Here is an 11,648-nt window from a genome sequence, read left to right on the forward strand (position 1 = left end):
AACATTCACTAAAATAAATATCACTCAATAAAAATATCACCTAAGAATCTAATGTGTCCTGGGCATTTCCTTAGCTTTGGAAGTAAAACAGAAAACTGCTTTCCTTTCATGAAGTTTACATTCTAGTTGGCAACATGAAAATTTTGTATATATACACAAATTCCATGATATCTACTTTCAGAAATAATAACTACAAAAAAGCAGTTATTTGTAAGTAAAAACAATTCCAAAATACAAGATTACGCATTTCTATGTTTTAGTCTTTAAAGATAATGATGTTGGCTTAACAACTACCACTGATTGAAAAAAATCAACAAAAGACTACATCAGCCCTGGCTGGTGTGGCTCAGTTGGTGGAGAACTGTACTGTTGACAAAAAGGTTACTGGTTTGATTCCTAGTAAGGGCACATGCCTGGTCTGTGTGCTAGATTCCTGGTAGGGAATATGTAGAAGACAGCCCATTGATGTTCTGCTCTCACATTGATGATCTGCCCTCACACTGATGTTTCCCTCTCTCTCCATCCTCCATCTCTCTCTAAAAAAATAAGAAAAACATGTTATAAAAATACTATGCCAGCTACATGATATCCTTATAATTCCTACTATGAGAAAGGTTAGTTTTAGTTTTACACCCATCAACCAAATGACAAAACTGTAGCACAAAAAAGTTCAATTATTTTGCAAAGACATGTAAAGAGAGAGAGCAAACAAGTATAACCAAAGTTAATATCCATTGCTGGATCTAGGGAAAAACAAAAACATGAACATACATATGTAATAAGCACCTTCAATGACTTGACATTGTATTGTTCCTTTTAGAAATCCCAATACTTTTTTTCCCCACCAAATTTACTACTTTCTACAATCATTTTTAAGTTTTAATTTTTCTAAATAATATAATACACAAGCAGTTCCCAGATTAAGTGTGTGTGCAGGGGGGCAGAATACTTCAAAACATGACATGGTTAAGGTCTTTTTTTTTAACTAGGTCAAAGGCATTAGAAAACAAAGTTGGATATATAAAGAATGGTGTGGGGTGGGGGCAGCAATTAACAGACTATCCTTGGATTAATAGTAGGCCCTTCTTTTTTCTATAAATAGCCTATAAGAATCTAGGTAGATAAGCCTGCATACTTCCTCCTCAGCATTACTACTAACTGGCATCTCCTACTTATGTATCGCCTCATACTCTTCCAAATGGCTGGTTCCTACTGCCTTTCAAAACTTTTCTTTAGTGTATGATTCCTCTTTTTTTTTTTTGTCTTTTCAATATTTTTTTATTCCCATCCTCCCACCTCCTCCATTTGGCAACCATAAGCTTGTTCTTAGTATCTATGTGTCTGTTTCTACTTTTTTTTTATTCACTTGTTTTTTGGAGTCCACATGTAAGTGATATTACATAGTATTTGTCTTTCTCTGTCTGACATATTTCACTTAGCATAATACCCTGTCCATCCACATTGTCACAAATAATAAGATTTCCATTCTTTTTTATTGCCAAGTAATATCGGGGGAGGGGGGGGTTACAGTTGTAAGTACACAAAACAGAATTAATTCTTATATTATTTATATTTTCCCAAATGAACTGTAAACCTACTTTTGCAAACCTCTGTACACATACACACACACACCCCCCCCCAAATCTTCTTTATCCATTCATCTACTGATGGACACACTGATGATGGGTTGTTTCCATATCTTGATTACTACTACTAATGCTGCAATGAACATAGGGGTAGATGTATCTTTTCAAGTTAGTGTTTTTGTTTTCTTTGAATAGATACCCAGAATGGAAACTGACAGATCATACAGCAAGTCTATTTTTAATTTTTTGTGGAATCTCCATACTGTTTTTTTTGTGTTTTTTTTTATCGTCACCCAAGGACATTTTTGCATTTATCTTCAGATAGAGCAGGGAGGATGAGAGAGAGAGAAACATTGATGTGAGAGAGACACATCAAGTGGTTGTCACCCACACGACCCAACCAGGACTGGGGACAAACTGCAACTGAGGTGCATGCCCTTAGTGGGAACCGAACCCAGGACTCTCTGGTCTGCAAGCCAACGCTCTAAGGGCTGAGCCAAACCAGCAAGGGCTACATACTGTTTTTATGGTGCCTGCAATAATACAATCCCACCAATAGTTCACAAGGGTTCGCTTTTCTCCACATCCTTGCCAGCACTTATTTGTTGATTTAATGATAGCCATTCTGACAGGTGTGGGGTGATAACTCAAATGAAGTTTCAATTTGCTTTCCCATAATAATTAATGATGCTGAGCATCTTTTCATGTCTGTTGGTCATCTGTATGTCCTCTTTGGAGAAATGTCTATTCATGTCTCCTACCCATTTTGAAATCAATTTTTTTTGGTGTTGTTATATGAGTTCCTTATATATTTTTTATATTAACCCCTTTATTGGATAGATCATATGTGAATATCTTCTCCCATTCAATAGGTTCTTATTTCATTAATGGTTTCCTTTGCAGTGCATAAGCCTTTTAGTTTGGTGTAGTCCCACTTTCCTTTTGTTTCCCTGCCCAGAGGAGACATAGCCAAGAAGATATTGCTAAGGGGGATGTCAAAGATTTAATTTGGCAATATGTACCAAAATTTAAACTATACAGCCCTGGCCAGTTTGGTTCAGTGGTTGAGCGTTGGCCTGCGGACCACAGAGTCCCAAGTTCAGTTACCGCTAGGGGCATGTACCACAAGAAAACACAAAAAATTTAAAATATACAAACTAGCAATTCTACCTCTGGTAATATATTAGAGGCAGGTAATAATCAGACACAGTACACAGGTAGATATCCAATGATTTTTGTTACCCCATTATTTTTAACAATAAAAAAATTGGAAAACTGATTATCAACAGGGGTTGGTCAAATGAATTACGGTGCACTTACATGTGACATTTAAACATTTAAAATGTCTGTTAGATCTAAACATATTGATTAATGATATATTCAGTAAGAAAATCAAGTGACAGAATATATTGTGTGATTTCATTTTAGGGTTTTATTTTTAATTATTAACTAATGCTCAGGTATGTACATGTATATGCAAGCATCAAAAAAGTCTGGACAGTTTATCATCAATCTTTTTAACAATGGCTATCTCTGGATGTGGGATTTTCACTTTCTCTGGTGTCCTTAAAAATCACACTTGTAGTGAGGGGTATATTTATTTCCATTAAAAAAAAAGAAAAAGACCCCGTATTTTATTCATTACAAGGAACTAAAGAACCTGAACATGCTGCCCTAGAAGAGTGGAAGAGAGCAAGACAATGACCCTTATTGCAGTTCCCAATTTAATGCCCCAGCAGAGATCTGCCTCCCCACTCTAAATGTCCTCCCTAGAGAGTCATTTATATTCAGTTCTCCAATAGTTATCTTTTTTTTAATCCTCACCCGAGGATATTTTTTTATTGATTTTAGGGGGAAAAGACATGTGAGAAACATGGATCGGCTGCCTCCTGTACATGCCCGAACCAGGGATCAAACCCACAACTTGGATATGTGCCCTGACCAGGACCTGAACCAGAAACCTTTCAGTGTATGGGATGACACTCCAACCAACTGAGCCTGCCAGGGCTCCAACTGTTATCTTTATGTACACTACACATAAAATGGAGAATAGAACTGTTAACACACACACACACACACACACACACACACACACACACACGAGATTTGGGATCAGAAGACCCGTAATTCAATTCCTGTTCCAACTACTGACACTGTGGCCTTGACTAACATTATTTAACAAACTACTTTGATTATAAAAAGGAAAGAAACTACTGTATTTCATAGGATCATTGTGAGGAAGTAAAGAAGTATCTACGTATATACAGAAGAGCTATGCAAACTAAAGTGCAATACAGCCCTGGCCAGTTTGCCTTAGCAGTTAGAGCGTCAGCTTGCGGACCAAAGAGTTCCAGGTTCGATTCCAGCCAAGGGCACGTACCTCGGTTGTAGTTCCTCCCTGGCCCCGGTTGGAGTCGTGTGGGTGGCAACCAATCGATGTGTCTCTCTCATGTTGATGTTTCTCGATGTCTGTCTGTCTGTCTCTCTCTCTCTCTCTCTCTCTCTCTCTTTCTCTCCATTCTACTCTCTAAAGATAAAATATAAAAAAATAAATAAATAAAGTGCAATACAAACTTCAGTTAATTATTAACTAATCCAGATCTCTGTCCTGAACTTAGCTGATGATAAATATCTCCAATTAGAAATCATACTGTTACTTCAAACGCCTCATATACAAATTTCAACTCAATGGTTTTCCTTTAAAACTATTCCTAACTTCTGTCAACAAACCTATCATTCCCTTGTTACTCAAAACTTATTTCTATTTAAATCCAGTCCACTTTTTCCTTCACAATCCAACCCTTCATTTTCAAATGACATTATTCTTATTTTAGAGACTAAAAATGCTTCTTGCTGCCTTTAAGTCTCCACCCTCTTCCAACTCTTCCTGAACACTTCTGCCACCATGGTAGTCCTGCTGCTTCATCCTCAAATATCTTCCCTAGAGCCTCACTGTTGCCCACAGGAGGCCACAAACCAATGACCCACCATGTTCTGTGGTTTGTTTCTTTGCAGCTACCTTTCCTGACCTCAGTACAGTACCCAGATGATTTCACTTAATTTCACTACCTGCCTGCCCCTTGAAGCATGTAAATTTGCCAACGCTGACATAAAACTACATTAGCATTACAATGGCCGACTTTGGGGCAAGTCAGTATTGGAATCTCATCTCTCCCACTGAGGCTCAAATAAATTTTACACAGCAGTTCACTGCCTATGCACTGAAACGTTACCTGTTACAGAGTGGATGAGAGAGATAGAAATAATGTATTTCAGATTGGTTCCAATGCAAAAAATAAAAGCTTTAAAAATGGTGCCAATTATATCTCCAACATTCAAGGACTTCATAATTAACCCGTTATCTTTCTAGAGATATCTCTAACTACTTCCCTACGCAAAACCTATACTCTCACTTTACGAGGTCCTGCCAGATAAAAGTCCCCCTATTTCTGCTAATCTAAATTTTACTCATTCAATATAGTTCAAAGTATGGTCCTACTAGAGCTTCTGGGAAGTCTTCCCTAACTGCAGGTGGCCCAAGTATTATTTTCCCCACTTCTGAACGTAAGAGCTCTTAACTAGCCATAGAAGTTAATAACAATTATGTCTTGTGGGGGAGAGGGAAGATTTCACATCACCAAAGGACATTTGTTCCTCATAGATCCTTCTGGAATATAGTCAGCTATAAATGAGGGAGAGAGGAAAAGAAGCTTTTTTAAAAATACTGATTCCACTGCATTTATTCCCATATAGATAGTGGTTACAACTGGACATTCATGCCCATAAGGAAAAGAACAGGAAAGCATCTCCTATACTCATTTTAAAAAAACAAACAAAAAAAATCTATCCAATTTATCAATTGAAGAATAATTTACAATTTCCTCATTGAGAGATTACATAATGAATTAGGTCAGTCAATCCAGTTTGCTTACTGTCAACTAGTCTAAACTATTCAAATTTTAGATTTGGCTTCCTTGTATGCAGAGAAGGGGAAAATTCCAGATGACATTTTTTGACACCTCAAACTGAACACATTCAGTCTTAAAGTAGGTTGGCCATCTTCCTCACATTCCCCCAAACAGAACCTTTCCATAAAGGTTCAGGGATTGTTAAATTAATGTCTTGTCTACAACTAAACAAGTATCTTCATGTAAGAACAACATCAAAAGAATGACAATAACAGGAACCCTTTTAACAGTTTAGATTATGTCCTTCAGGGTTTTTTTCCTATGTATAAAGGAAATATGTGTGTACACACAGACAGTTTGGTTTCATAAAAGTGAAATAACATGCATACAGCTATACAACTTGTTTGAACTGAATACATAACATAACATGGCACCTTTCCCATATTAACACATATAATTTGTTTCACAAATTTTGATGGCTGCCATTCATAAAAATGATGTAAAATGCTCAACGAAGATCATTTAAATATTTGGAAATATTGCCCGGCCGGTGTGGCTCAGTGGATTGAGCACTGTTCCATGGACTGAGAGGTTATAACACATGCCCAGGTATGAGCTTGATCCTGAGTAGGGGGCATGCAGGAGGCAGCCAATTGATGTTTCTCTCTCTCCCGCCTTCTCTTAAAAAGGAAAAAAAAAAAATCAATAAAAACATATTTTAAAAATATACATATTTGGAAACATTAGTAAATAAGCAATCTAAAAAAGCTGTCCCAATTGAGAACATCATCAGACTTTGTCATTTTGAATTTGTCCCATTAAAAAAACTAAATTCACTTTATAAGTATTATTGTATTTAATTTTTTTTTTCATGTTTGTCATATCACTTGACAGCTTCTCCTTAACAGACACTCCAAAGAATTATTAAAATGAATTTAAGTCAAGCCTACTATAAAACAGCTCTCCTGCCTCCAAAGTACACCAAGTAAGAAAGCCACAGCCATTTTCCTATATTACTGTCACCAATTGGGGTATGACACCCAGAACTGTGCATGGTATAATTGTTAAGGATAGCAATATCAAATTGTGACACTACCTTTAAATGTGAATTCTGGTTTTTGAAATTCTTAATGTTCACATAATTACACATACATACACACACACACACACGGCAAATTTTTTTCTTATTCTGTTTCATTTTATAACAGATACTAAGAGTTAAAAAAAAAAAACAAACAAACAAAAAAACTGCAACCAAAACTATCTATATAGCAAATGTTGAATTGGATCCATTCTATTAAGCCAAGACTACATGCAAACATACAGCAGTATCAACAAAGGATGTGCACATCTGGAATTTGAAAACATTAATAGCATGGCAGTGATTTGGCTAGTATTTCAACATACAGTATGAATAATTACTGACCAATTATAATGTGTGGATTATCTAGAGGCTGTTAAAATCTGAGAATTCAAAAGATAGCAAAGTCATGAGGGTGAGGGGTCATTCCATAAGCCTCAGGGCACACACTAAACAGCTGGAGAAACAGAAGTTAACCAATGAGAGAAAGGGTGCTTGTAGGTACTCAAGTAGTGCAAAAAGTAACTTCACAACGGAACCTCAACTTAAAGCCACTCTCTCCAGGCCCTGGAAAACAAAGGTCCAGTTTACAGGCAAATTCGATTTTTTAGGTCCACAATAATGGAAGAATCAGAGAAATGTGATCATTAAAATTTACATACTTTGCCCTGGCCAGGTGTTTCAGTTGGCTGCAGCATTGTCTAGTATACTAAAAAGGTTTCTGATTCAATTCCCAGTAGGTGCACATACAAGAGGCAAAGAATGCATGTTTCTCTCTCACATCGACGTTTCTTTCTCTCTTCCCCTATCCCCCACCCTTTCCCCTCTCTCTAAAATCAAACATATGCTCAGGTGAGGATTTTTAAAAATTTACGTGCTTTTATCTAGGATGGTACATACAAAATCATCAACCTAGCACTCCACAATCTGCTTCTCTAATTACATCTATTCCAGCTTCTCAGAGCAGTCTGCATTTGTAATTTATCTTTTTTAAAATGTCCTAAAACTGCCCGGCTGGTGTGGTTCAGTGTCGACCCGTGCACCAAAAGGTCGCCAGTTCGATTCCTGGTCAGGGCACATGTCCAGGTTATGGGCCAAATCCACAGTCAAGGGCCATGATGGAGGCGACCAATTGATGTTCTCTCTCATTGATGTTTCTATCTCTCTCTCCCTTTCCCTTCCCCTCTCTCTAAAGATCAATAAAGAAAAAAAAATTTTAAATACATAAATAAAAATGTCCTACAACTTATGCATAAAGTTCCTTTTGTTCATTGTTCATTTTGCAAGAGCTAAATAAAACTGTGTGTTGTAGGGGTTTAAGTAGCATTTCATTAAAAAAATAAAAAAAAGAATGAATCTAGCTCCAAGTTGCTTTCCAACTTTGCTTGGTTTAATGGAACAAACCTCTGTGCCTTTGCCCATGCAGGGTTATATTTGTTTCCCTACTATAACCCAAAAACCTGAATATCTGTAAAGCCCCCGACTATGACCACATTGTTTTATAATTATCCCTCTCCTCTGTAAGCTGGCCATCCTCAGTAACCTTTCTTTTCTGTGTCTATGCCAAGTATCTCAGAGCCTTTGCATTACTATTCCTTCTGCTAAGGATATTGTTTCCCCAGTCACACAACTAGCTTCTTCATTTCTCTTAGGTCTTTACTCAAAAGTTACCAGTAAGTCCTTCCCTCCAATCCTGATACTTCATCTCCTCCCTTTTCTGTTTTATTTTTCTCACTAGCCTATATCTACTCCTCATTTTTCTTGAATAAGTAAAGGGATTTGGCTTGATTTGTTCACTGTCCCACATTCTAGAGCAATGCCTGGCACATAATAGATGCATGACAAATACCTGTCAAAATTTGTTGAGATAGCCACGGCAATTTTTTTTTTAAAGAAATGCAGTGACTTATCCATGTCCTATCATGTTTTTTCTTCTAGAAATATCCTCCTACACTTTGTAAAAGCCCAAATCCCTTCAGTATATTTTCTTCAAATTTCCAATAATGCTCAATTATAATTATTTTTATACAGGACTTCAATTTTCTTTTATAAGGCAAGAATACGTGCTTACACATTCTATATTTCTCACAGTGACTGGTTCAATGGTCTGTAGTAAGTAAATAACTGTAGGAATGAATATGTGTGGAAAAGAACTGCTAGATTTTTCACTTGAGTTTTTGAACCAGTATTTTCTGCAGTACACAAGAAAAGCTTATTGGGGTTAGAGAATAATACTACCTAAATGAGAAAATTGTAGTAGCCAATCCTTTTTTTAAAAAAACATTCGTAAGTTATACATACACAATGTAAAGCATATAGCAGGTGCTCAAACAGTTGCTGAATGCATGAAATTCTCAAAATTAGAAGCCAAATAAAAACTCTTCTAAAGCTTATTGTAACAATTCAAGTTCAAACCTGTGTCTTTTCAAGAACAAAGGTCTTGTGTCCTCTGCCCTTTCAGACTTTATGATTTTGATTTACTAAAAGTCAACCTGCCAGGCATTCTAGCTTTGTGTTTGTTAGCAAGGGCCAGAAAAATTTTCTCAAAGACAAGAGTACTACCTTCATCATCTTCCCAGTTATCCAATAATACCATATAAGAACTAGGTCAATAACTAACTCTAACTTAAACTAACATAAAAGATTCAAAGCAGACTAAATAAAATTACTTTTAAAAAGTGGTCTGAGCCCTGGCCGGTTTGGCTCAGCGGTTAGAGCGTCGGCCTGCGGTACAGAGAGACCCGGGTTCGGTTCCCGCTAAGGGCACGTACCTCGGTTGCAGTTTGTCCCCGGCCCTGGTTGGTCGTGCGGGTGGCAGCCACTCGATGTGTCCCTTCACGTCGATGTTTCTCTCTCTCTCTCCCTTCCTCTCTCTCCCTCCCACTCTATCTGTACAAAAAATGGAAAAATAGCCTCGGGTGAGGATTAAAAAAAAAATAAAATAAAAATAAAAAGTGGTCTGAGTGTGGGGAAGGCAGGAGGGAGGTGGGAGTGGGGAGAAGGGGGTCAACAGGGAAAGAAAGGGGGACCATCTGTAACACTTTCAACAATACAGATTTAAAAAACAAAGTAAAGTAGAAAAAAAGTGGTCTGAGTCTAGTGAAGGCGTGAGTGGCAAGGGGGGGAGAATCTGTAGTACTTTCAACATTAAAGATAAATTTAAAAATAAAAAAGTGCTCTGGGTCCATATCCGATTTCCATCAACAGATATTTATCACCATAAACATTTATCAATATAAAGCACCCTTTTATAAAACTTTAGGTTTTAAACAGTAGAATAAACTCATGACAGAAATATTACTGAGAAAATATGTTCACTCAGGCCATATTGTCACATTACATACAGAAAGCAAAATATCTTCACACCCTTAGCAATGGTCTGCTTACAGATCAAATAACTTCTCAATCACCCTCCTCAGTGGTCCTTCTGCTTCTCATAGTAATATCAGAATCGGAAGGACCCTTTTTGTATCAAACATGGAAACAAAATCACGAAATTCTCAAATAAACCAAGACTTGTTAAATTAAAAATAGTCGCCTCCAAAATTATTAACTTTCCAACCCTTACGATAAACCATACAAGCACCATCGACATAGAAAAAACTGGCAACTATACAACAAAGGGGTCAGCAATACAGGCACATTTTCGTATGGCCCATATCCTTGGCTCTGTGTGTAGTAGACTCAAGGCGAACATTCCTATCTAGCTTAATGTCTTTCAGTAACGTGACTCTTTATCAAGAGTAAGCATATTAGTCTTCCTTGGCACTCGGGCCCACATCACTTTGTGGTATGACCACACTTTAAAGAATCATGACGGAAAAGACGAGATTATGAAACTATAAACACAGTACATCCACCAGGCAGTGGAAAAAACTATAATGATATTCCTAGAAGCTGCTATTTCTCCTGTTGTTCTCCTGTTTTACCAGGGAAGTTGTGAAATCCGCACACAGACTCCAACCCCAATCTACCAGCGGGGCGGGCGGAGGCTGAGTCATTCCCAGGAGTAACTTTATACCGACCCTCGCGCTCCGGGGTCCGGACGGCTCTCCGTTTCTCCCATGGTACGCTTAGTTCTCCTCGGCCCAACTCCTCTCTCCGGTTTCTCAAGTCAGACACCATTAGGGCTGAGCCCGGCAACAGTGACGAGTGAGGATGCGTCCCGGTGGGTTCTTCGGCCGCCGTCGGCTACTCTCGAAAATCGGCCGGGGGCGCGTTCAGGCAGGCATCCCGGGGGCCCCGTCCGAGGAAGCCGAAGGCAGGCCCGGGCGAGCCCACCCAATGCCTCTGCAGCCCAGTGGGGCTTCCACAGGAGCCCTGTGTCTCCACAGGGGCTGTGGTGTTAGGGCGGCGACCACAAGGCAACACCTGCCGGGACCGGACGCGCGGGGCCCGCGGGCTCACACACCTGTGCGCAGGCGGCACTCAGCACCGCCGGGACCGCGGTGCCCGGGCCGAGTGCGGGGCTCGCTGCGCGGCCGCGGTGCCAGATGGGGAAGAGGACACAGGCGGCGACGGCACTCACCTGGCAGCAACTCCTTCTCCGCCGGCGGCAGCAACAGAGCCGGCAGCCTCTGGCACCATCTTCCGCCGCCGTCTCGATCTCGGCGGCGGCTACCAACCGCCCATCCGGCACCGCCAACCGACACAATCGCCGGCGTCCCGGTGCCTGCCGCGGCCCCTAACTCCGGACGGGAGGAAGGGGTCCGGGCGTTGAGGGGACGCGGTCAGGCCCCTCGGCTCTGGGTCGGGGGCCGGGGGACAGAGGGCCGCGGCCGGTCAGAGCCGAGGGGCCGTGGCGACCGGAGGACCCTGAGGCAGCGCCGAGGGCTCGGCAGGGCCGCGGCAAGGTTTGTTATTGTCGACTCGTTCCTTCCCCCGCGGAGCGTGCCGGGAATCGGCGGGCGGGGGAGGGGCGGCCCGGCGGCGCAGAGAGACAACGCGCAGGTCCGGAAGTTGTCGGCCTGCCGGGAAAAGGGGCCGAGTCCGCTTCCGGTCGCTGTCGGCAGGCCCAGGACTTGGCTGTCCTCCCCTGACCTGGGGAGACGCCGCTGGGCGGACGGTTTTGGT

General features: G+C 40.3%; 1 protein-coding gene across 7 annotated transcripts in view; it reads right to left on the reverse strand.

Annotated features, from left to right (window-relative positions):
- Positions 1-11,441, reverse strand: part of RB1CC1 (RB1 inducible coiled-coil 1) — an 88,143-nt gene extending 76,702 nt beyond the window's left edge. For 3 of the 7 annotated variants that reach the window (XM_036264251.1, XM_036264249.1, XM_036264247.1), the window contains exon 1: positions 11,104-11,314. The gene's annotated coding sequence lies outside the window, so the exon portion shown is untranslated. Of the gene's footprint in view, positions 1-11,103 lie in introns of all 7 variants that reach the window. The other 4 variants (XM_036264253.1, XM_036264252.1, XM_036264257.1 and 1 more) reach the window with 3 other exon arrangements.
- Between the last annotated feature and the right edge of the window lie 207 nt (positions 11,442-11,648).

This window comes from Molossus molossus, unplaced genomic scaffold (assembly GCF_014108415.1).
Source record: "Molossus molossus isolate mMolMol1 unplaced genomic scaffold, mMolMol1.p scaffold_m16_p_16, whole genome shotgun sequence".
In the NCBI taxonomy this organism is placed as follows: domain Eukaryota; kingdom Metazoa; phylum Chordata; class Mammalia; order Chiroptera; family Molossidae; genus Molossus; species Molossus molossus.